Source organism: Chiloscyllium punctatum, chromosome 26 (genome assembly GCF_047496795.1).
Source record: "Chiloscyllium punctatum isolate Juve2018m chromosome 26, sChiPun1.3, whole genome shotgun sequence".
NCBI classification, from domain to species: Eukaryota; Metazoa; Chordata; class Chondrichthyes; order Orectolobiformes; family Hemiscylliidae; genus Chiloscyllium; species Chiloscyllium punctatum.
Window position 1 is genome coordinate 59,522,420 of NC_092764.1, and position 23,890 is coordinate 59,546,309.

A 23,890-nucleotide genomic window follows, 5' to 3' on the forward strand; every position below is an offset into this window, starting at 1 on the left:
CTGAAGACAATACTCCAGCTGCTTTGTGACACGTGTCTTATATGTACAGGATCAATGTAACCTCCCCATTCCTGTACTCCACACCATTGTGAATCATTCCTACCGTATCACATGCTAATATGGCAAGTGACTGAGGTGTCAGTAGGGGAAGACTTTGGGACAGTGAACATAAACATAATTGCATTAGTTTTAAAATAGCTGTGGAAAAGCATAGACCTGATATAAAAGTTAAAGTTTGAGATTGGCGGAAGGCTAACTTGATGATGCTCAACAAGAACTTTCAGAAGTTGATTCTGGGCGGGAAAGTGGGAGCCCTTGAAAAATGAGGTAACGAGAGCTCAGAGACGTGCTAGCACGTTCCCGTTAGAATGAAGCACAAGGTTGTTCGGTGTAGGGAATGCTGGAGGACGAGGAAAATTGAGGCCTGTTCAAGAAAAAGAAGGAGACATATGATAGGTATAGACAGCTGATCCCTTGAGGAGTATTAAGCAAAGAGGAGTATACTTAACAGGGAACCAGAAGGGCAAAAGAGAACATGGGATATAGCTTTTGGAAAATAGGCTTAAGGAGAATCCAAAGAGAGACTACCAGTGCATTAATGCCAAACAAGTAACTTGGGAGAGAATAGAGCCCTTTAAAGATCAACAAGGCAGGTTATTGGGGGGGGGGGGGGGGGGCAACAGCAGATGAATGAGATACCAGATGAGTATTTTGCATCAGTGTTTACTGTGGAGAAGGAGAAAGAAGGTCGAAAACTTGGAGAAGTACATTGTGATAGTTGAAAAGTATTCATATTACAGAAGAGGAGGTGCTGGAGGTCTTAAAATGCATACAAATTGCCAGGACCTGCTCAGGTGTACCCCAGAACTTTGTTGGAAGGTAGGGAAGTGCATTCTGGGCCCCTTCCTGAGATATTTGTATCAGTGAGAGCCACAGGTGAGGTGCCAGTAGATGAGAGATAGGCTAATGTGATGCTATTATTGAGGAAAGATGGTGAGGAAAAGTCAAAGGTCTGCATGATGTCAGTGATGGGACAGTTGTTGGAGGTCATTCTGAGGGACAAGATTTACATGTCCTCGGAAAGGCAGAGAATGATTACTAACAGTCAACATGACTTTCTTTGGGGCAGTTCATATCTCAATAACTTGATTGAGGGTTTTGAAGAAGTGTGAAAGAAGATTAATGAACGTATAGTTGTGGACAGTCTATATGGAGTTTATCAAGGCATTCAACAAAGTTCTGCATGGTAGACTGTTTCGCAAGGTTAGATTGCATGGAATACAGGGAGAACTAGCTATTTAGACACTGATTGATGAGAGGGTAGGAGACAAAGAGGGTGGAGTAGCGATGTTTTTTTGAAGGAGCAGGTGGACAGGGTAGTGAAGAGGGCATTTGGTGCACTTGCCTTTATTGGTCAGTGCATTGATACGTGTTGGGAAGTCATGTTGTATCTGTACAGAACATTGGATAGGCTATTGAATAGTCCATTCATTTCTGGTTTCTCTGATACAGGGAGAGTATTGTGAAACTTCGAAGGGCTCAGAAAAGGTTTACAAGGTTGTTGCTGGGGTTACAGAATTGTGAGCTTTGGGGAGAGATGGAATATGATGGGACTGTTTTCCCTGGAGTATTGTTGGTGAGGGGTAACCATTCAGAGTTTTATAAAACCATGAGGGACCCAAGAACGTTTTCCCGGTATAGAGGAGTCCAAAACTAGAGGGCACACATTGAGGTGAGAAGGCACAGATTTAAAATGGACCTAAGGGGCAAACATTTCAGGCAGTGGATGGTAGGTGTATGGATTGAGCTGTCAGAGGAAGTGGTTAAGGCTGGTACAATTACAACATTTTAAGGAGAGCTGGATGGATACATGAATAGGAAGGGTTTTTTCGTGTATCGGATATGGGCAAAACATTGGCAAATGGGTTTGGATTATATTAGGCATCTAGTCAGCATAGGCAAGTAACTGTGCTCTCAACCTGTTCTGCCATCTTGAAACCCTTATGCACATATACTGCCATGTCTCTCTGTTCCTTACCCACTTAAATTAGTAGCCATTCTTGTTTACTGCAACTCCATGTTTTACCATAAAATGTATCATCTCACAGTTTGCCTCACTGAATTTCATCAGCCACTTCTTTACCCACTCCAACAACATGTCTTCAACCATTGACAGCTCTACATTACCTTCCTCGCACTTAACAATGTTTCGAAGTTTTGCATCATCTGCAAAGTGTGAAATTGCCTCGTGCACTCCAAGATCCTTTCGAGTAAACCAGGAAGTGTAAGTATCCCAATAGTTACTCAGGAAACAGCATCAGACAACTTGCTCCATAACGAACAACATCAATTAACCTTTCCTCGGTTTCCTGCTTTGCTTTCTATGTACATTGTCACTGTAGCTTCACTTTGTCGGAGCAATAAGCTTTCTCGCAGGTCTGATGTGTGAGACTGATTCAAATTCGTTTCTGGTATTCATGTGTATGATATTGATGGCATTAACCTCATCCATCTTCTCTTTTATGTCTTCATAAACGTTCAGCAAGTTAGATAAAAAGTTGCAATGTTGCTATTTTGACTTTACCTAATGATCTGATATATGCCCGTGTCAGCATTAGTTGTCCCAAACTCGTATTCAAGAAGTTTCCACAAGACCAGAATTGAACTGATGGGTCTGTAATTGCTGGGCATCTCCTTTTTGAACAAGAGAGTAATTTTGTAATTCTCCCATCCTCTGGCACTAACCCCAACTCGAGGGAGGTCTCCAGGTTTGCTCAGGAATGGGAGATCAGGAGAGTAGTGAGTAATGAGGGAGATAATAAACGGCTCAGAAAAGGAGAAGGGGGAAATGGGCAGACACGTCACAACTAAATTAAAGAACAAGGACACACAGAGCTGGGAATGATATACGTTGGACACAATGGATTTGTCGTGGTTTGCATCAGCCACTCAGTCTCTGTTCATATTTGGGGAGGTACACAATTTCTTTTCCATACGGAAAGGTGTACAAGCAGCAGAGAACTGGTCCAATCCTGCATTTTGGTTGTGAGAAACATCGCCTCCAACACAGAATTAGCTCAGAGACTGAACATTTCTCCCTTATTTCCATTCTGTGTATTTGCATGTACTTTTATTATTTCTTTCATGACCAATCTATTCAGCCGTTTACTATCCTAGAAAGCTCGTTAAATTAACTAATTTTAAAACGTAAATGACTTTGATTTGCGAGAAAGGAAATGATAAGTGAGGCGATGGACAGAGTGCAGACCATACCTACCCTGGGCCCAACAGTGTGGTTTCACTCACTCTCCAAATATTTCCCAACACAGGATCTCTGTAATACACTGATTGAGAAATCCCTTCGGGCCGTGTTGTGAATGAAGGAAGCGGCTGCAATTCAAACCTCCAGCCGCTGACTCACTCCGGTGGGCCGTGTGCATTCAGGTAGCGCCGAGCCGCCCGTTGCCCGTTTTGCAGCCGGTTCGCCTCCCATCACAATCTCATAAAGCTCGGCTCGGCTTCAGCAAACGGCACAAGGTCGAGAAGCGCGGATTGGAGCCGGCTGGAAGCTGCAGAAGAAGTTGGCGAGATGTCGGACCCGAAGCCCTGTGTGTGCCTGGATGGTGAGTGGGGCTTGGTGCAAGTGCTTTCAGCACAGTGTCCCAGTGCGGGGCCTCAGTCTGACTGGGAGACAGCAGCATTGCAGGGAGGGCCAGGCTGCTTCTTCAACTCACTGCAGCCCAGGGCAATGGCACAAAGAGCCGGGCCCCGTGCCCCGTGCCCAGCCCGTGCCTGGGGCCATTGCTGGGCGGTGCACACCACTCACTCTCTGTGTTTTTCCTCTTTTAAGGATCCTGCTCCTGTGAAAACACCTGCAGATGCTCCAACTGTCAATGTGCCACCAGCAAAGCTGGACGCTGCCAGAAAAGTGAGTCAATGGGACAGGCTTTTAAACTGCTCCCGTTCTATTGGTGTGACACATAGTCCTGGGCACAACTCACACAGGGACACCATAGACACATACATGATCCGGGATTACACCGGATTGAATTGCGATCCGATTTCTACAATGTCCAATCGGAAGACTCTCCAGACCAGAAGTTGCTGCTGAAAGCAATGTCTGAGGTTGCCATCGGAAAGCGCTGATCTTATCGACTTCTCATTAGAAACCGTGTTGTGGAGATTGTGACAGGAACATCTTCCCTCAAACTGTCTCTCACTGGGATGTGCTGCTGAGTCTCTTCAGGGGGTTGACTGGGAAATGGGAGACGGATGGGTTTGTGAGGGAGGAGCTGGGTGTTGTCATGGGAGGCTGTGGGAGCTTTCAGTGAACGAATTGATTGTGAGTGATTTGTGTCTTTGTCCTCTCCTCTCAGGTTGCTGCTCTTGCTGTCCTGCAGCATGCACCAACTGTGCCAATGGCTGTGTGTGTAAAGGGAAAACCTCTGAGAAATGTACCTGCTGCTCCTGAACAACACGCTCTTCAGACACGATCTCTGAAAGATTGTCCATTTGTACTGTAGGCCCCAAGGTGTATGTACTCACTATGTAGATCCAGAGTTGTATTTTAGTATAAATTAATGAATTGCATGTGAATTGATTTTGTAAATTTGTGTTTCGTATGAGTTATGAAAATAAATTCTTCTGTTTACTTGATAACTGCAATTCTGTTCATCAGTGAAGTGATATTTACAATCCTAATGTACCCTGCAATGAACATGTTCAAACCTGAACAGTCCCCAGCAGATAAAAGGTCATTAGAAGTCACAGTGCAGTCTGGTGTAGTGTGGTGGATGTGGTGAAACCAGGTGGTGATGGGGTAGATTCAGGGATGGTGGAGTGAATGGTTCCATGGTGTCACTGCTTCAATGTTAAGATTCCTGTCAGTGAGGAGAGTACCTGCATGTCTGTCACCATGTCACCAAAATGTGAGTATTGGGGATAATCGTGTTTGTGTTTCCCAGCTGTGATGCAGTTTAACACTGTTTCACATTGATAAGAAACCCCACAGTGGAGTGCCAACTGTAAGGAATAATTTTCAATAATATAGCATTTCCCAACTACAGGATATGTGAAAACACACACAGACATTGCAGTAATTTTGAAATGAAATGTTGATATTTCAGCAACACACAGGTAATTTTCCAGTGACCCAGAAATAGTTGACGTGATCCATTTGGTACAAAAATATCAGGAGACAATATGAATTAAAGGCATTGAATGGAAGGGGCATACTTTGCAGAGTAATTACTATTACAGTACATTACTATTTACATTACTATTCCCACATCACCCATTAATGATGGTAGGAGAGGCGAGAGTGCAAATGATGCAATATTCTCAGCTTTATTAGTAGTGATGTCGATTAGAGAAGTAGGGAGGATGCACTAAACTTTTACCAGACGCTCATCAGACCTCAGTTGGAATATAGTGTTCAGTTTTGAAGATAGTTTGGAAATGGTGAGGCTGAGTGAGGAAAAGACAAAGGGCAATGTGATTGAAGGTTTCAAGGTTGTGAAAGGTGTGAGTATGGGAGATAGGGAGAATGATATTCCAGCTCATAAATAATGAAAAAGAGGGTACAGGTTTCAAGCAATCTGTAAAAGAAGTAATTGTGAAACAAGTCAAAAATGGTTTCACAGGGCAAGAGGAATGTACTGCATGAAAGTGTTGTTGAGATAAATTTAAGTGAGGCACTGAAAAGACGATACATTATAGAACTACTACAGTGTGGAAACAGACCCTTCGGCCCAACAAGTCCACACTGATCGTCCAAAGTATTCCCCTCCTAATTTACATTTAACCCTGACTTAATGCACCCTGCACATCCCTGAACACCATGGGCAATTCAGCATGGCCAATTCACCTAACCTGCACATTTCTGGAATGTGGGAGGACCTGGAGGAAACCCACACAGGGGAGAATGTACAAATTCCACACAGACAATAACCTGAGGCTGGAATCAAACCCGTGTCCCTGGTGCTGTGAGGCAGCAGTGCTAACCACTGAGCCACTATGCCACCCCGTCAGTAATTGATTAACATAATATGTGGAGTTACAGGAGACTGGTGGGGCTTTTGCACTATGTGATCATGGTAACTCAAACAACTGATGCTGAAACTCCAGTCAAATGGACTGCTACTGCACTGTGACAATTCTTAGATTGTCTAATATCCCCACATCCAGGTGATTAATATTTATTGTGTTGAAAATGTGTTATCTGAAATCTAAATTTGTAATGTTGGCACATATATATAACAAATAGTTTGGACACAACAACTTGCAGAGCTTCCCATAACTGAAGGATGAAAAGTGTTTGTTTTCATTGTGGGTAGTTTTAAATAATCACATGTTTCATGATTTTGTGAATAATCTTTACATCTTTGTTTGAATAAATGTTACTTGCGGTGCATGACTTAGGGTCAGTGTCACTAAAGTAACCTGATTGACTTGTTTCAGATACACAACTGAATTGAGTCTAAAATATGTATAATTAGTAATATCACCATCAATCCCTTTTTAAATTCAGACTTCGAGGTGACATGAAAACAGATCCGTTCACACTTCCCCTTTTGGTTCTAACATGACCAGAAACACTGTATACATATCAAAAATATTGTCTGCAGTATATGACTACTACATACTTCTCTCCAATTTAAAAAAAATAAATGTTCACCATTACACAGTCACCAGTCCCGGAGCCACATTTCTGTTGATGTTCCCATGTCTGATTAATATCAGGTGGTTCCATTTCACTGACATGCAGATTTATTTGACAGTGTTGAAACTACTTTTGCAATGCTAGATGGGAACATCACCTGCATTCCTGCCCACAATCCTGCTTCTTTAAATCCACAGAGCGTACATCAAGTGTTATTGGATTATCAATCTTCTTGAAAGAACTTTATCAAGTTTGATTAACATGACTATATGGTAGCTTTAATTTATAAAACAATTTATTCTTTCAATGCCAATCAATTTTGAACAGGAACATTGCATCCATAATGATCCCCAGTACAAACTTAACTGACTGACCTGTCGTTCCAAGATTTGCAATTCAACATTTTATTTCTAAATGGGTGTGCAACATTTGCAATTAGAGCCCTCGAGTCATAGAACATGGAAACTCAGGCCACCGTCCGTCATGTTTTCAAACTTAACGAGTCCCATCTCCCTGCACTTGGCTCACATCCCACCAAACCTTTCCCATTTATAATCGCACCCAAATTTCTTTTAACGGTTGGAACTGTCTCTGCAACCATCACTTTCTCTGGCAATTTATTTCACACCCTAACCGCTCTCGGTGAAAAAAAAATTGTGCTTCATTTCCATTTCAAATCTTTTTCGTCTCACCATAAAAATTAGCCCCCTAGTTTTGAACTCCCTCAATCAACCTGAATGTATCCCATGCTGATTGGTTGAGTTGGATGATTTGATGGTCGTCAACATGTGAAGTCCTCATTATCCAAATTGTCCAATCAACTTTCAACTCCTTTCGACTCCTCCATTACTCTGACATCAGCAACGTTCTGTTCCCGAGAGAAGAAGGTGATCAAAATGAACATCATCCAGTACTTTCAGCATGTTGTCTGCACACAGAGTGAGTCTCCTTGTCAGTTCCAAATCAGCACCACATCCTCCTTTGACGATTGTTTTGTTACTTATGTATTTATTGGGTAATCGTCCAGAGTCTGAGGTCCTTTCAACAGACAGCGCAGAAGGGATAAAATCCAGGCCACATGCTGAATATACCTAATTAATCAACAGCTGTCCGTATGACAATTTTATACGAAGTTATTTATGTTTATATCATTTATGTTTGTATCATTCATTAAATCTCTGTTAATGGTTACAGAGGCATGGGATTCATTTTACACAGAAAGATGGACAAACAGCAAAGACTGACCAATTCACCCATTTTGGATCATGAGAAACATTGTCTGGAACACTTAAAACCTTGTGCCTGCTTTTCTTCAAATGCCTTTAAAGAATATGATTCAGAAACCTGAGGGTGCAGAATAAGCTGACAGATAGATTAGGCTGGTATCTGATTTATAGCATAGTTCTTAATGGAATGCTGCTTCATTTCTGTATAAGAACAACAACAGAACTGCCACTGAATTATTCAATCCATTATTCTTGACAGTGGGTCAGCAGCACAGGGTTTAACCTCATTCACCAAGCTGACACAGACATTAATGTGGCTTCACAGTTTGATATTATGCAATGTGGTTTGTTCATGCAATGATGGCTCAATATCATTTCCTATGCATTATATGGCCGTTTATTTCAGAAAAAGATATGACTTTTCAAGTGTTTCAAAGATTGAAATTTTATTGAAGTATTCATACAAAAACAAAACAGATTGAACACAGTCAATAAACTTGAAATGAGTCACAAACATACACAAATCCTCAGGGCATAGACAGTGAGGACATGCAGCTTGGGGAATACAGTACAAATGGATAATCTTTCAGAGTCTGTGTCTAAAGAGCGTGTTGTTCAGGATCAGCAGGTACATTCCTCAGAGGTTTTCCCTTGACACACACAGCCATTGGCACAGTTGGTGCAAGCTGCAGGACAGCAGGAGCAGCAACTTGAGAGGAGAGGACAAAGACACAAATCACTCACAATCTGTTATCCTGATATTTTGGCACATTGTTTTAGCCGGAAATGTCGATTCTCCTGCTCCTTTGATGCTGCCTGACCTGCTGCGCTTTTCCAGCAACACATTTTTCAACAGTGTTTTAGCTGCCAATATTGTCAAATTCTATTCTTATTTTAAAACTCTGTTGTTCAGGATTGGTCATGTGTGTGTTAGTTACTTCTTGAAATCATTGGTTGAGAGGTCACATTTGGCTTGCCAAAACTGGAATATTGCATGAATTTGAAGATGCATAAGTTAAACGGTATTATCTTAGAGAACGGTCTGTAAAGCACACAAGGTGCTGAAGCAGAAAGATGTCACTGACGTTCTCAACATGACAGAACTAAACTTGTGAGAAGTATTGACAATTTTAGTGAGTATTTTCAATGCAGGAGTTAAAAACAAATGATCTAGGGAATGACAAGTATATAGTTTTAGTTAATGTTGGACAACTCAGAGGAAGACAATGATCAGACAGCAACAAACTGTAGACATCTCCTTATGTGAAGCTGAGCATTCCAGACTGAGGAATCAGACTTACTGTGTCAAGAACTAAACCACGAGACAACCAGTGTTGAGAGCCTGCATGTACCTCACATAGGGATAACCGTGATATTGAAAACTCAGGATTTATTAATGACATGTGAAAGGTAAACTGCAGTGATTATGATTTCCTTAAACACCTCCACCCCACCAAACTAATATTCAATTTCTATGTTATGTCTGAAGAGCTCAGCAATCCTATCTGTGGTCAATTTCGTTGAAGATTTTGCATCTTTCACTGTTCAAGCTCCACAGAAAACCTCTTTCACCAGATCACACCAGATGGCATTGTGGTTTAAAACATAATCTGATGGAACATTCCATGATTGTCCAGGGATGTGCAGGCAAGGTGGACTAGACTTTGGAAATGCTGGGTTACAGGGATAGGGTGGATGGGTGGGTGGATGTGTTTGGCATGCTATTTTGATGGTTGGTGTGGAGTTGATGGGCTGAATGCTTCAACACTGTTGGGATTCTATAATTCTATGATGCCAATTCATTCCCTAAACATCCAGATCTCTTTAGAACTATCATTATTAAATAAAGTGAATGAGACTACCATAGCACAATGAAATAGGTTTTCTTTTGCTGATACAAAGACGGCCATTTCAAAAACAATTCATTCACATGATGAACTGTTGCCTGGGATGTAGACCAAGATGCTGGCGGAGAGCAATCACTTGTTGAAATGTGCTCTATGTATTGCTACGCTGTTCCTTATGAGGGGTTACACGTCAAAATGAAATGCTCAGAGACTCCTGGAGCTTGAAACAGCTGCTGCAAAGACCCAATATAATAAAGCTACCATTTAAGGCCCTCCCATGTTAGTACAATGTTGGACTCAAACCCATGGATAAAGCTCTCAACCTCTATGGACCAGAAAACATTTGGCGTAAATAGTAACTGCTGTATCTTGTAAATGTAATATGTAATTTGAAGTGTAGCATGGCACCATAACATTTAAGTGTTATGTTGAATGGAAATGAAAAATACCACACTTTATGTAATATCAGATTTAAATTGTTAGTTCCTGCACTTTTACAAGTTTAATGAATGAAGCATCTTTCTTCTGAGTTAGTTGACTGGACTTTATGAATGATTGTGCTTTAATACACTGAAGTGTTTAAATTGATGCGTTACGCCAGCATTTATTGTGCAATGGTTGACAGCAATCTTGCATCTGAGTCAGAAAATTCCATGTTCAAATCCCACTCGTGGGTTTCCACAAGAATTCAGGCTAACACTCCAGAGCTGAAGAAGTGCCACACTGCCAGAGATGCTTTTACATTCTCTCAAGCATGGAGCTCAGGCAGCAGTTTAGCATTCAAAAGATCTTATGTCCCTATTTCAAAAGAGAGTGCAGGAATAATCCATGGTTAGTATTTAACCTTCAAGAACACAAAACAGATTGACTGGTCACGATGATATTGCTGCTTGTGAGAGTTTGCTGAATGCAAATTGCCTATGCTCCTAAAGTGCTATGAGACATGCAAGGTTAACGAAAAGTGCTTTAAGAATGCAAATCTTTCAGTTCTTTTCTTTGAATTGTCCCATGTTCTGCATGATTCTTTCTTAATGTAACACCCAACTCATGCTATAGAAATAATTTGAACCATTTGAAAACTTAATGATGAAGCTGTAAGCGACTAACTGACAAGAATCTTCATGCTGAACTATATTCTCATGGCCAACAGTTGGTTCAAATAATGATTGTTTAATCCCAATTAATTATGTGTGTTGACATCAAAATTCCAAAGAGGATTTTCAAAATAATCTCTTAATTCTACAGCAATTTTACAAATTTCTGCCTCCTCCATGAATTTTCAGCAGAGGGAACCATTCTTTGAGAGTTCACTGGTATTGTGAATTTCGGTGTGGAAATGAGTGAATGGATGGTTCACACCTGAATTCTGAATACCAGTGAAGCATTCTCAAAGAATGGTTCCCAAAGGGGAATATTGATCGAGGAGGCAGGAATTTGTGAAATCGTCGTATAATTAAGAAATTATTTGGAAAGTCCTGTTTTGAAATTTGGTATCATCACATGTAATTAATTGGGATTAAATAATCATTTTTTGAACTCACTGTTAATTGCATAAAATTAACTGTTTGTTTACTGCTGACTTCAGCTCCATTTAGGCATTTGGTGTTGTAATAGTAGATATCAAAAGGATTGGTTAGTAAATCCACAATCCAATAGCTCATAGACATAGTGGTTGAACTTTCTTAAATCTGAATCTAAAATAAGTTTGAATGTATTTCACCTTTCATCAGGCTGGACTGATACTGTGCCAGACCGGCTCTGCTGTTCATTAAGGAGAAACAAGTGGAAAGATAGAGTTAGCTTCACTCTCCCATACCGGTAATTCCAAGCAGCAGTTACATCTGTGTTGAAGGGCCTGTTATTGGAGTTCCACCTTTGAAAATTACACACCAACCAACATTCCTGTTCCCCCACTCCATTCAAATTTGCTGCAGGAGTCGGCGATTTGGCCGGTAGGAGTTTGTGGCCATTGAATAAAGCATGCCTGATCTGGTTGTTCACACAACTCCACTTTACAGCTATAACCATCCTGAGTATCTTTGATTTCCATCAGACCATAAGGCCATAAGACATAGAAGTGGAAGTAAGGCCATTCGGCCCATCCAGTCCACTCCGCCACGTTGTCATGGTTGATGGGCATTTCAACTCCATTTACCCACACTCTCCCTGTAGACCTTAATTCATTGCAAGATCAAGAATTTATCAATCTCAGCTTTTGAAGACATTTAACATCCTGACCTTCACTGCAATGAATTCCACAAGCCCACCAATCTCATTTCCATTCTAAATTGACACACTCTGATTCTCAGGCGGTTCCACAATCCCAGTCTCCCCAGCTAATGGAAACAAACTCTCCCCAATCAAATTGCAACATTTGGATTTTGGGGATAACCTTGTCTATGTTTCCCAGTTATGATACCGTTTAACACTGTGTCACATTCATAAGGAACCCTACTGTGCAGTATGAACTGTAAAGAATGATTTTCAAAGTTATAGCTCAATTACAGGACTTCTGAAAGTGCACTCAGACAATGCAGTAATTTCAAAATACACAGTTGACATTTTTGAAACACACGGTCAATTTTGCAAACTTATAACCAGTTGACATGATCGATTTGGTTTGAAAATATGGAGAGGCGACATAAATTAAAGCAATTGAATGTAAAGGGTATGCATTAGCCGAGGGACCTGGCAGTAATTGTACATCACCTATGAACGATGGCAGGACAGGTAAAGAGCACAATTCGTGCCTTATTCTATGCTTTATTAATAGTGATGCAGAGTACAGTAGTAGGGAGGATACACGAAGCATTTGTTAAACACTCATCACACCTCAGCTAGAATGTTGACAGCAAGGTGGCTCAGTGAGCAATACTGCTGCCTGACTGTTCCAGGGAACTGTGTGCAATCCCACCCTCAGCTGATTGTCTGTGTGGAGTTTGTATGTTCTGCCCGTAGCTGAATGGGTTTCCTCCTGGTTCTTTCCATGATCCATAATGTGCATTTGGCCATGCATAATACAGGGTGACAGTGATAGGATCAGGAGGTGGGAATGGGTGGGAAGCTCTTCAGAGGGCCAGTGGGCCAAAAGACCTACTTCCACACAATAGGAATTCTATGATTGCTTCCAGTCTTGAAGATGGATTGTAAATGGTGAGACTGATTTACTTGGGGAGGAAAAGGACAAGGGGAAGTTTGTTTGAAGTTTTCAAAGTCGTGAAGGCCTGGGCATGAAAGAGAGGCCGAATGATATTCCAACTCACTCAAGGATGATGAATAAGAAGGCACATGTTTAAAACAATGTATAAAAGAAGACATTATGAAAGGAGACAAAAATATTTTCGTAGAGCAAGATGAAGGCTTTATTAAGGTATTCAAAAGAACATTACATCACTATTTGATGAATGTAATGAGCAGGGTTAGAGGAAAAGGGTTGGGATATGGCACTAAGGGATGATGGTCACCTATAGAGCTGATGTATATATAATGGTTAAATGGTCTCCTAGTGCACTGTAACAATTCTGAGAATCTGAGACTGTCTATTATTCTGCCTTGTATCTCCCCATCCAGGTGATTAATATTTATTGTCTTTCTCCCACCATAAACCCAATTTTGTGTCCAGTTGGCAAGTTCACCCTTAAGGCAAATACTGGATTAGTGGTGCTGGAAGAGCACAGCAGATCAGGCAGCATCCAATGAGCAGCGAAATCGACGTTTCGGGCAAAAGCCCTTCATCAGGAATAAAGGCAGTTAGCCTGAAGCGTGGAGAGATAAACTAGAGGAGGGTGGGGGTGGGGAGAGAGTCGCATAGAGTACAATGAGTGAGTGGGGGAGGAGATGAAGGTGATAGGTCAAGGAGGAGAGGGTGGAGTGGATAGGTGGAAAAGAAGATAGGCCGGTCGGACAAGTCCGGACAAGTCAAGGAGACAGTTACTGAGCTGGAGGTTTGAAACTAGGATGAGGAGGGGGAAGGGGAAATGAGGAAGCTGTTGAAGTCCACATTGATGCCCTGGGGTTGAAGTGTTCTGAGGTGAAAGATGAGGCATTCTTCCTCCAGGCGTCTGGTGGTGAGGGAGCAGTGGTGAAGGAGGCCCAGGACCTCCATGTCCTTGGCAGGGTGGGAGGGGGAGTTGAAATGTTGGGCCACGGGGCGGTTTGGTTGATTGGTGCGGTGTCTCGGATATGTTCCCTAAAGCGCTCTGCTAGGAGGCGCCCAGTCTCCCCAATGTAGAGGAGACCACATTGTGAGCAACGGATACAATAAAGGATATTGGTGGATGTGCAGGTGAAACTTTGATGGATGTGGAAGGCTCCTTTAGGGCCTTGGATAGAGGTGAGGGAGGAGGTGTGGGCACAGGTTTTACAGTTCCTGCGGTGGCAGGGGAAAGTGCCAGAATCGGAGGGTGGGTCGTAGGGGGGTGTGGACCTGACCAGGTAGTCACGGAGGGAAAGGTCTTTGCGGAAGGCGAAAAGGGGAGGGGAGGGAAATATATCCCTGGTGGTGGGGTCTTTTTGGAGGTGGCGGAAATGTCGGTGGATGATTTGGTTGATGTGAAGGTGTGTAGGGTGGAAGGTGAGCACCAGGGGCGTTCTGTCCTTGTTACGGTTGGAGGGGTGGGGTCTGAGGGCGGAGGTGCGGGATGTGGACGAGATGCGTTGGAGGGCATCTTTAACCACGTGGGAAGGGAAATTGCCGTGTCTAAAGAAGGAGGCCATCTGGTGTGTCCTATGGTGGAACTGGTCCTCCTGGGAGAAGATACGGCGGAGGCGGAGAAATTGGGAATACGGGATGGCATTTTTGCAAGAGATAGGGTGGGAAGGGGTGTAATCCAGGTAGCTGTGGGAGTCGGTGGGTTTGTAAAAAATGTCAGTGTCAAGTCGGTCATCACTAATGGAGATGGAGAGGTCCAGGTAGGGGAGCGAGGTGTCAGAGATAGTCCAGGTAAATTTAAGGTCAGGGTGGAATGTGTTGGTGAAGTTGATGAATTGCTCAACCTCCTCTCGGGAGCACAAGGTGGCGCCAATGCAGTCATCAATGTCGCGGAGGAAGAGGTGGGGAGTGGTGCCGGTGTAATTACGGAAGATCAACTGTTCTACATAGCCAACAAAGAGACAGGCATAGCTGGGGCCCATACGTGTGCCCATGGCTACGCCTTTGGTCTGGAGGAAGTGGGAGGATTCAAAGGAGAAATTGTTAAGGGTGAGGACCAGTTCGGCCAAACGAATGAGAGTGTCAGTGGAAGGGTACTGTTGGGGATGTCTGGAGAGGATAAAACGGAGGGCTTGGAGGCCCTGGTCATGGCGAATGGAGGTGTAGAGGGATTGGATATCCATGGTGAAGATAAGGCTTGGGGGCCAGGGAAACGGAAGTCTTGGAGGAGGCGGTGGGCGTGGGTGGTGTCTCAAACGTATGTGGGGAGTTCCTGGACTAGGGGGGATAGGACAGTGTCAAGGTAGGTAGAGATGAGTTCAGTGGGGCAGGAGCATGCTGAGACAATGGGTCGGCCAGGGTGGCCAGGCTTGTGGATCTTGGGAAGGAGGTAGAACCAGGCAGTGCGGGGTTCCTGGACTATGAGGTTGGAAGCTGTGGGTGGGAGATCTCCTGAGGTGATGAGGTTCTGTATGGTCTGGGAGATGATGGTTTGGTGATGGGGGGTGGGGTCATGGTCGAGGGAGCAGTAGGAAGATGTGTCCTCGAGTTGGCGTTTGGCTTCAGCGGTGTAGAGGTCAGTGCGCCAGACTACCACTGCGCCCCCTTTATCCGCTGGCTTGATGGTGAGGTTGGGATTGGAGCAGAGGGATTGGAGGGCTGCGCGTTGTGAGGGTGAGAGGTTGGAGTGGGGAGGGGGGACGACAGGTTGAGGCGGTTAATGTCCCGGCGGCAGTTGGAAATGAAGAGGTCGAGGGCAGGTAATAGGCCAGCGCGGGGTGTCCAGGTGGATGCAGTGTGTTGGAGGTGGGCGAAGGGGTCCTCGGAAGGTGGGCAGGAGTCCTGATTGTGAAAGTAAGCTCGGAGGCGGAGGCGACGGAAGAATTGTTCGATGTCACGTCGTGTATTAAATTCATTGATGCGTGGACGGAGGGGGATGAAGGTGAGACCTTTGCTGAGGACTGATCGTTTGTCCTCAGTGAGTGGGAGGTCTGGAGGGATGGTGAAAACTCGGCAGGGCTGGGAGCTGGGATCTGGTGTGGGTGTGGAGCTGGGAGTGGGGTCTGGAGTGGGTGTGATGGTGGGGGGAATGGGGGTGGAGGCATGAGCTGGGGTAATGTTGCCCTCGGGGTTCTGGGGTGTGGGGATAGTGACAGTGGGGTCTGTGGGGGCCGTGTCAGCAGAATGCAGGTGAGTGGCGCTGGTGGAGGCCGAAGTGGTGGTGATCATGGCAGTAGGGGTGGCAGAAGTCACTGAGCGTGTGGCATTAGCGATGATGTGAGGGCCAGAAGTGGCTGTGGGAGTGGCCATGATGTGGGCGGAAGTGACATCATCACTCAGTGTGGGAGTGGTAGCTGCGTCAGCCGCATGGCTAATGGAGTTTCCGAGGCCAGGGGAATCTTCTGGAATGTTTGAGGAGCACTGGTTATGGAGGTGGGTGGATAAAAGTTTGTTGCACTTACAGTTTTTGATGTTTGAGATGGAATTGAAATACTGTTTGTTGAGAGTATGAATTCTCCTGAGGATGTAGTACAGAGTGGGTCCTTTGCAATTCTGAGAGAGTGTGGCCCTCAGCTGAGGCAGGGATGACTGGAGAGAGGTTAGGTGACGGCGCATTGCTGCAAGCGTGGAGCAGAGGATCCTGAAGGAGAACTGTTGCTGGTGTTTTTGAATCTGTAGTCTGTACTGTTTGTCCTGTTCGGGTCCGAACTCTAAGTTCACCCTTAAGCCTATGCGATCGAACTTTATAAATTATTCTACCATGCCGAATCTTGTCAAACACTTTATTGATGTCCAAGTAAACAACCTCTATGGCTCTGCCCTCAACAATCATTTGGGTTACTTCATTAAAGAAATTCAATCAATTTTCTGAAACAAGCTTCTCCTTGTACAAAGCCAGGCTGACTATCCCGAATCAGTCCTTGCCTCTCCAAATGCATGAACATTCAATCTTTCAGATTCAGTTCCAACAAATTACCCACCATTGATGTCAGACTCACAGGTCTCTATTTTCCAGGCTTCTCCTTACAGCCTTTCTTAAACAATGGCACGACGTTAGCCACTCCCCAGTCCTCTAATACTTCACCTGTGTTCGTACATAATGCAAGCAGTTCAGCTAGGGGCCCTATAATTTCCTCAACAACTTCCTACAACATGCTGGGATACACTTCATCAGTTCCTGGAGATTTATCTCCCCTTATATTTGCTAAGACCTCTGGCATAATTCTCAGAAGATTAGAATGTTGTTGCCAGATCCAATACTATTCCTGCCCAAATTCAAACTCATTAATCCTGAATACATCTCATCTCTATGGGTTGAGTTTTTGACTTGGATGGCAGCCAACACTTGAAGTCCTTGTTGTAGAAGGTGAAAAAATCCACTTTCAACTCCTCCATTACTGTTACTTAAACAACATTCTCTTCCCGAGAGAAGGAAGGATGAAAATATATTTTATCAAGTACTTTAAGCATGTTGTCTGCCTCCAGAGGAAGGTTATTTGCTGTGTCCAAATCAGCACCACATCCTCCATTGACTTTTATTTTCCAACTTTGAGGTAAGTCCCACAGTCTGAGGTCCTCTCAACAGAGAACACCAGAGGGATAACATCCAGGAAAGATTCTGACACTTACTAATTAGTCAACGTCTCTCTCATTTTATTTTTTTCTTGTTTACTTTTAAAAGTATTTTTTTTTATTTCTTTACCGCCACCCTACCATCTAACTGCGATAGTGATTATATTTTCCCCAGCACCCATGTTGTGTATGTACAGGTGTGAGACACAATGAGAGACACAAGGTGTACGATTCTTTATTCAATTTCCACCACCAGGAAATCTATCTAATTTTATAGCAGGATTTTCTTTCTCAAAGTTTCTCTACTACCCAGGTTGAAATTGCTGGTCTGTAATTACTGGGCTTCACCTTACAGCTTTCTTTTGAACAAGGGGACAATTTGATAATTCTCTGCCTGTCTTAATTGTACTCCAAGCCCAGGGGACTTTCTGGTTTGCTTCAGGTTTGAACAACACAATAAGCGTAAACAATGAAATGGAGAACAAGAGGCTGAAGACAACAGAATGGGAAAGTGAACAAATACATGATAGATGAAACACAATAAAAATGATAGGAAGAGCTGGTAATGGCACAATGGATGAAATCGCATTCTTTAGGTTGGCATTATTCATTAAATCACTGCTAGTGCTTACAGAGGCATTTGACTCATACACTGACCAATTCATACATTTCAGAGCGGGAGAGACATTGCCTGGAACACATGAACACATGCCTGGTCTTTTTTCAAATTCCTTCAAGTAATCTATGTCATAAACTTGAGTATGCACAATAAGCTGACAGATGGTACAGACGAATATCCAATTTATGGTATAGCTCATAATGGGATGCTGCATCACTGTTGCATACGAGCATTAGCCGAACTGCCAATGAATTCCCCACACCACCATTCCTGAAACTGGTCCGCCCGCAGAGAGTTTAACCTCATTTACTAGACTGACACAGACAACAATCTGGCTTCAAAGTTTAATAGTATGCAGTGCGGGTTCTGCACAGATCGCTCAATGGCATTTCCGATTTGTTGTATCGTCGCTCATTTAAGAAAAAAAAGAGAGGACTTTTCAAATGTATCACAGTGTGGAATTTTATTCAGGTACTTATATCAAAAGACAAGCAAAACAACATTCAATAAACTTGCAATGAGTCACAATAATACACAAATCCTCGGAGCTACATACCGAAAATATGCAGCTTGGGGAATACAGTACAAATGGACAATCTTTCAGAGATTGTGTCTGAAGAGCGTGTTGTTCAGGAGCAGCAGGTACATTTCTCAGAGGTTTTCCCTTTACACACACAGCCATTGGCACAGTTGGTGCATGCTGCAGGACAGCAAGAGCAGCAACCTGAGAGGAGAGGACAAAGACACAAATCACTCACAATCAATTCGTTCACTGAAAGCTACCACAGCCTTCCATGACAGCACCCAGCTCCTCCCTCACAAACCCATCGGTCTCCCATCTCCCAGTCACCTCCCTGAAGAGACTCAGCAGCACATCCCAGTGAGAGACAGTTTGAGGGAAGATGTTCCTGTCACTATCTCCACAACACGGTTTCTAATGAGAAGTCTACAAGATCAGCGCTTTCCGATGGCAATCTCAAACATTGCTTTCAGCAGCAGCTTCTGGTCTGGAGATTCTTCTGATTCGACATTGTAGAAATCGGATGGCAATTCAATCCGGTGTAATCCCGGATCATGTATGTGTCTGTGGTGTCCCTGTGTGAGTTGTGCCCAGGACTATGTGTCACCGCAAATAGAACGGGAGCAGTTTGAAAGCCTGTCCCAGTAACTCACTTTTCCGGCAGCGTCCAGCTTTGCTGGTGGCACATTGACAGTTGGAGCATCTGCAGGTGTTTTCACAGGAGCAGGATCCTGAAAAGAGGAAAAACACAGAGAGTGAGTGGTGTGCACCGCCCAGCAATGGCCCCAGGCACGGGCTGGGCAAGGGGCCCGGCTCTTTGTGCCATTGCCCTGGGCTGCAGTGAGTTGAAGAAGCAGCCTGGCCCTCCCTGCAATGCTGCTGTCTCCCAGTCAGACTGAGGCCCCGCACTGGGACACTGTGCTGAAAGCACTTGCACCAAGCCCCACTCACCATCCAGGCACACACAGGGCTTCGGGTCCGTCATCTCACCAACTTCTTCTGCAGCTTCCAGCCGGCTCCAATCCGCGCTTCTCGACCTTGTGCCGTTTGCTGAAGCCGAGCCGAGCTTTATGAGATTGTGATGGGAGGTGAACCGGCTGCAAAACGGGGCAACGGGCGGCTCGGCGCTAACCGAATGCACACGGCCCACCAGAGTGAGTCAGCAGCTGGAGGTTTGAATTGCAGCCGCTTCCTTCATTCACAACACGGCCCGAAGGGATTTCTCAATCAGTGTATTACAGAGATCTTGTGTTGGGAAATATTTGGAGAGTGAGTGAAACCACACTGTAGGGCCCAGGGTAGGTATGGTCTGCACTCTGTCCATCGCCTCACTTATCATTTCCTTTCTCCCAGATTAAAGACTTTTACGATTTAAAATGAATTAGTTTCACAGGTTTTCTGGGCGAATAAGAGGTTGAATTGATTGGTTATGAAAAAAATATTGAAATAACATACAAACACAGAGAATCGAAATATAGGACAAATGATCAGTATCTGAGCTGTGTTTGTGTTGGAGGCGATGTGTCTCACAACCAACATACAGGGGTGGGTCAGTCTTTGCTGCTTGTCCACCTTTCTGTGTGTTAAAGGAATCCGGAACCTCCCCAACTATTAACAGAGACAGGGTCTTGGGGGGGGTCTGTATTTTATGCACTGTCTCCTCTGTATTTGGACTGTCTTATGGACATGTCATTGTCACTGTTTTGTGAGTGAAAGTGGATTTGAGGTTTGTCCTCATTTCCCTGAAAACTGGTTGAACGGGAGGGTTTGGGGCCTGGCTTTGCCATTCCTCTCCCTTGGAAAATTGCTGTTTTCTCCGTTTACATCTGTTAGTGTTGACTGTTTTGTAAACTGTAGATTGTTTTATAAACTAAAAAAAGGAAAAGAAAAACAGAGTCCGGGTGAATGATGTAAACCTCGACAAATCGATTTTGTCCGTTGTATCATTCCCAGCTCTGTGTGTCCCTGTTCTTTTGTTTAACTTAATCGTCACGTGTCTGCCCATTTCCCCCTTCTCCTTTTCTGAGCCGTTTATTATCTCCCTTATTGCTCACGACTCTCCTGATTTCCCTATCCTGAGCAAACCTGGAGACCTCCCTCAAGTTGAGGTTAGTGCCAGAGGATGGGAGAATTACAAAATTAACCCCTTGTTCAAAAAGGGTATGCTAAGCAATTACAGACCCATCAGTTTAACTTTGGTCGTGTAGAAACTTCTGGTAATAACAATTTGCGATAAAATTAATACGAATATGGACAAATATCAGTTAATTAGGTCGAGTCAGAATTGCACCTTGTGGGAAGGTGATGCTTAACTAACATGTTGCACTTTTATAACGACATAAAAGAGAGGGTGGATATGGTTACTGCAATCAAAAACATGTACAAGAACACAGTGGTGAGCACTCCTGCCTCACAGCGCCAGAGATCCGGGTTCAATTCCCGCCTCAGGCAACTGTCTGTGTGGAGTTTGCACATTCTCCCCGTGTCTGTGTGGGTTTTCTCCAGGTGCTCTGGTTTCCTCCCACAGTCCAAAAATGTGCAGGTCAGGTGAATTGACCACGCTAAATTGCCTGTAGTGTTAGGTGAAGGGGTAAATGTAGGGGAATGGGTCTGGGTGGGTTGCTCTTCGGAGGGTCGATGTGGACTTGTTGGGCCGAAGGGCCTGTCTCCTACCTTCAAGTCAATCTGTGTCCAAATGGCCAGCTCTCCCTCTATTCCATGTGATCTAACCATGTTAAACAGTCGACAATGCAGAACCTTTTTGAATGTCTTGATGAAGTCCATATTGACAGTACCCACTGCCTTGCCTTCATTAATCTTCTTTGTCACTTCTTCAAAAAACTCGTTACTGAGACACGATTTCCCACACAGAGCCAAGTTAATGATGCTTCATCATTCCTTGCCTTTCTAAGTACATGCAAAACCTACCTCTTAGAATGACCTCCAACAACCTTCCCGCCACTGACACCAGGCTCACCAGTCTACAGTTCCCTGACATTTCCTTACCACCTTTCTTCAATAATGGTACCACATAAGCCAACCTCCAATCTCCAGCTCCTCACATATAGCCAGTGATGATACATATATCTCAGCAAGGGGCTCAGGAGTCACTTCCCTAACTTCCCGCAAAGTTTTGGAGTGCACCTGAGCAGGTCCTGGGAATTTATTTATGGATTTTAAGAAGTCCAGTGCTTCATCTGCAACATGAACATTTTTCAAGGATTCAAGATTTCCTTGTATAAATTCTCTACCTTCCATATCCTTCCCCACACTAAATACTAATGTGAAGTATTCTTCTAATATTTCACCCATCTTTTGTGGTTCCACCCACAACCAGCCTTGTTGATCTTTCAGGGGCTGCATTTACACATTAGTTACTCATTTGGCACTAATGTAATTGTAGAGTCTTATTGGATTCTCCTTTAGCCTATTTTACAAAGCTATCTCTCATGTTCTCTTTTTGCCCTCCTGGTTTCCCTCTTGAGTCTACTCCTCCCCTTATGCTCCTGTCTATATCTATCACATGTTTCCTTATTTCTTGACCAGGCCTCAATTTTCCTAGTTCTCCTGCATTCCCTACACCTAACAAACTTGAGCTTCATTCTAACAGTTACATACTGTGCCTGGATTCTCATTACCTCATTTTTCAAGGCCTCCCACTTCCCAGCCGTCCTGCGAATATCCGCCCCAATCAAATTCTGAAAGCTCTTGCTGAAAACCATAGCAGTGGCTCTCTTCCAACTTCGAACTTAAACTTTCAGATCAGGTGAACGATTTTCCATAACTATTTTAAAACTAATACAATCATGATGACTGGCCCCAAAGCTCTCCCCCACTGACAACTCAGTCACTTGCATGTGATAAGGTAGGAATGGTGTCGAGTCCAGGAATAGGGAGATTACATTAATCCTGTATAAAACACCAGTCACAAAGCAGCTGGAGTATTGTCTTCAGTTTTGAAGGTAGATTGGAAATGGTGAGACAGTTTTCTTTGGAGAAGAGAACGTGAGGAACTTTCGATGAAGTTTTCAAGGTCGTGAATGAACTGGGAATGACACACAGGGAAAATAAGTTATTCCAAATCATAAATCAATGATGACGAGAGAGTTGGAGAAGTAAAGGTGATATAAGGTAAAATAGTTTCACATTGCTGTACTTTACACCATTATTAAGAAGTGTCAGGTGGGGGAACACTTTGTGGGGAATCTGTGGAAAGCATTGCAACAGGAGGGCAAGTCGAGGGCAAGTCGTTCTTTGAGAAAAACAGATTCTTGACGAACAAGGTGCTTCAAGGATATGGGGAGAAGGCAGGAGAATCGAGTTAATAAACATATCAGCCATGATCAAACGGCGGAGTAGACTCGGTGGAGGAAAGGTGACTCTGTCCTGTACGATTCGATGATTCTATGAGCTGGGAGAGCGATTGGAAAGCAGCAAATATCCCGAGTGGAAAGAGGAAATGTCAGGTCAAACAGAAAGTGCTGTCCCTGCCTCCCCCAGACCGTGACGGGGAATCGTGTTCCAGACGCTCGGACACTGGCTGATCCCACAGGAACTGCTGACACATTACACTGATTGAGAAATCCCTTCGGGCCGTGTTGTGAATGAAGGAAGCGGCTGCAATTCAAACCTCCAGCCGCTGACTCACTCCGGTGGGCTGTGTGCATTCAGGTAGCGCCGAGCCGCCCGTTGCCTGGTTTTGCAGCCGGTTCGCCTCCTATCACGCAACCTCTGAAAGATTGTCCATTTGTATTGTATTCCCCAAGGTGTATGTCCTCATTATGTAGATCCAGAGTTTTATTTTCGCACAATCTGATGAATTGCATATGAATCGATTTTGTAAAATTGTTTTTAATTTTAGTAAATAAAATAAATTTCCCCATTTGCTTGATAACTGCAATTCTGTTCATCAGTGAAGTGATATTTACAATCCTAATGTAACCTGCAATGAACATGTTCAAACCTGAACAGTCCACAGCAGATAAAAGGTCATTAGAAGTCACAGTGTAGTCTGGTGTAGTTTGGTGGATGTGGTGAAACCAGGTGGTGATGGGGTAGTATCAGGGATGATGGAGTGAATGGTTCCATGGTGTAACTGCTTCAATGTTAAGATTCCTGTCAGTTAGGAGAGTACCTGCATGTCTGTCACCATGTCACCAAAATGTGAGTATTGGGGATAATCGTGTTTGTGTTTCCCAGTTGTGATGCCGCTTAATACTGTATCCCATTGATAAGAAACCCCAGAGTGGGGTGCCAAATGTAAGGAATAATTTTCAATAATATAGCATTTCCCA

The 23,890-nt window shown here is 43.8% G+C and overlaps 2 long non-coding RNA genes across 2 annotated transcripts; one reads left to right on the forward strand and one right to left on the reverse strand.

Annotated features, from left to right (window-relative positions):
• Positions 1–3,458: 3,458 nt before the first annotated feature.
• LOC140496178 (uncharacterized) lies at positions 3,459–4,607 on the forward strand. The gene is made up of 3 exons (XR_011964196.1): positions 3,459–3,623; positions 3,851–3,928; positions 4,377–4,607. It is a non-coding gene; the product is annotated as an uncharacterized lncRNA (long non-coding RNA).
• Positions 4,608–18,530: 13,923 nt separating this feature from the next.
• Positions 18,531–19,722, reverse strand: LOC140453106 (uncharacterized). The gene is made up of 3 exons (XR_011952299.1): positions 19,548–19,722; positions 19,250–19,327; positions 18,531–18,800 (listed from the first exon to the last, which is right to left on the reverse strand). It is a non-coding gene; the product is annotated as an uncharacterized lncRNA (long non-coding RNA).
• Positions 19,723–23,890: the final 4,168 nt, after the last annotated feature.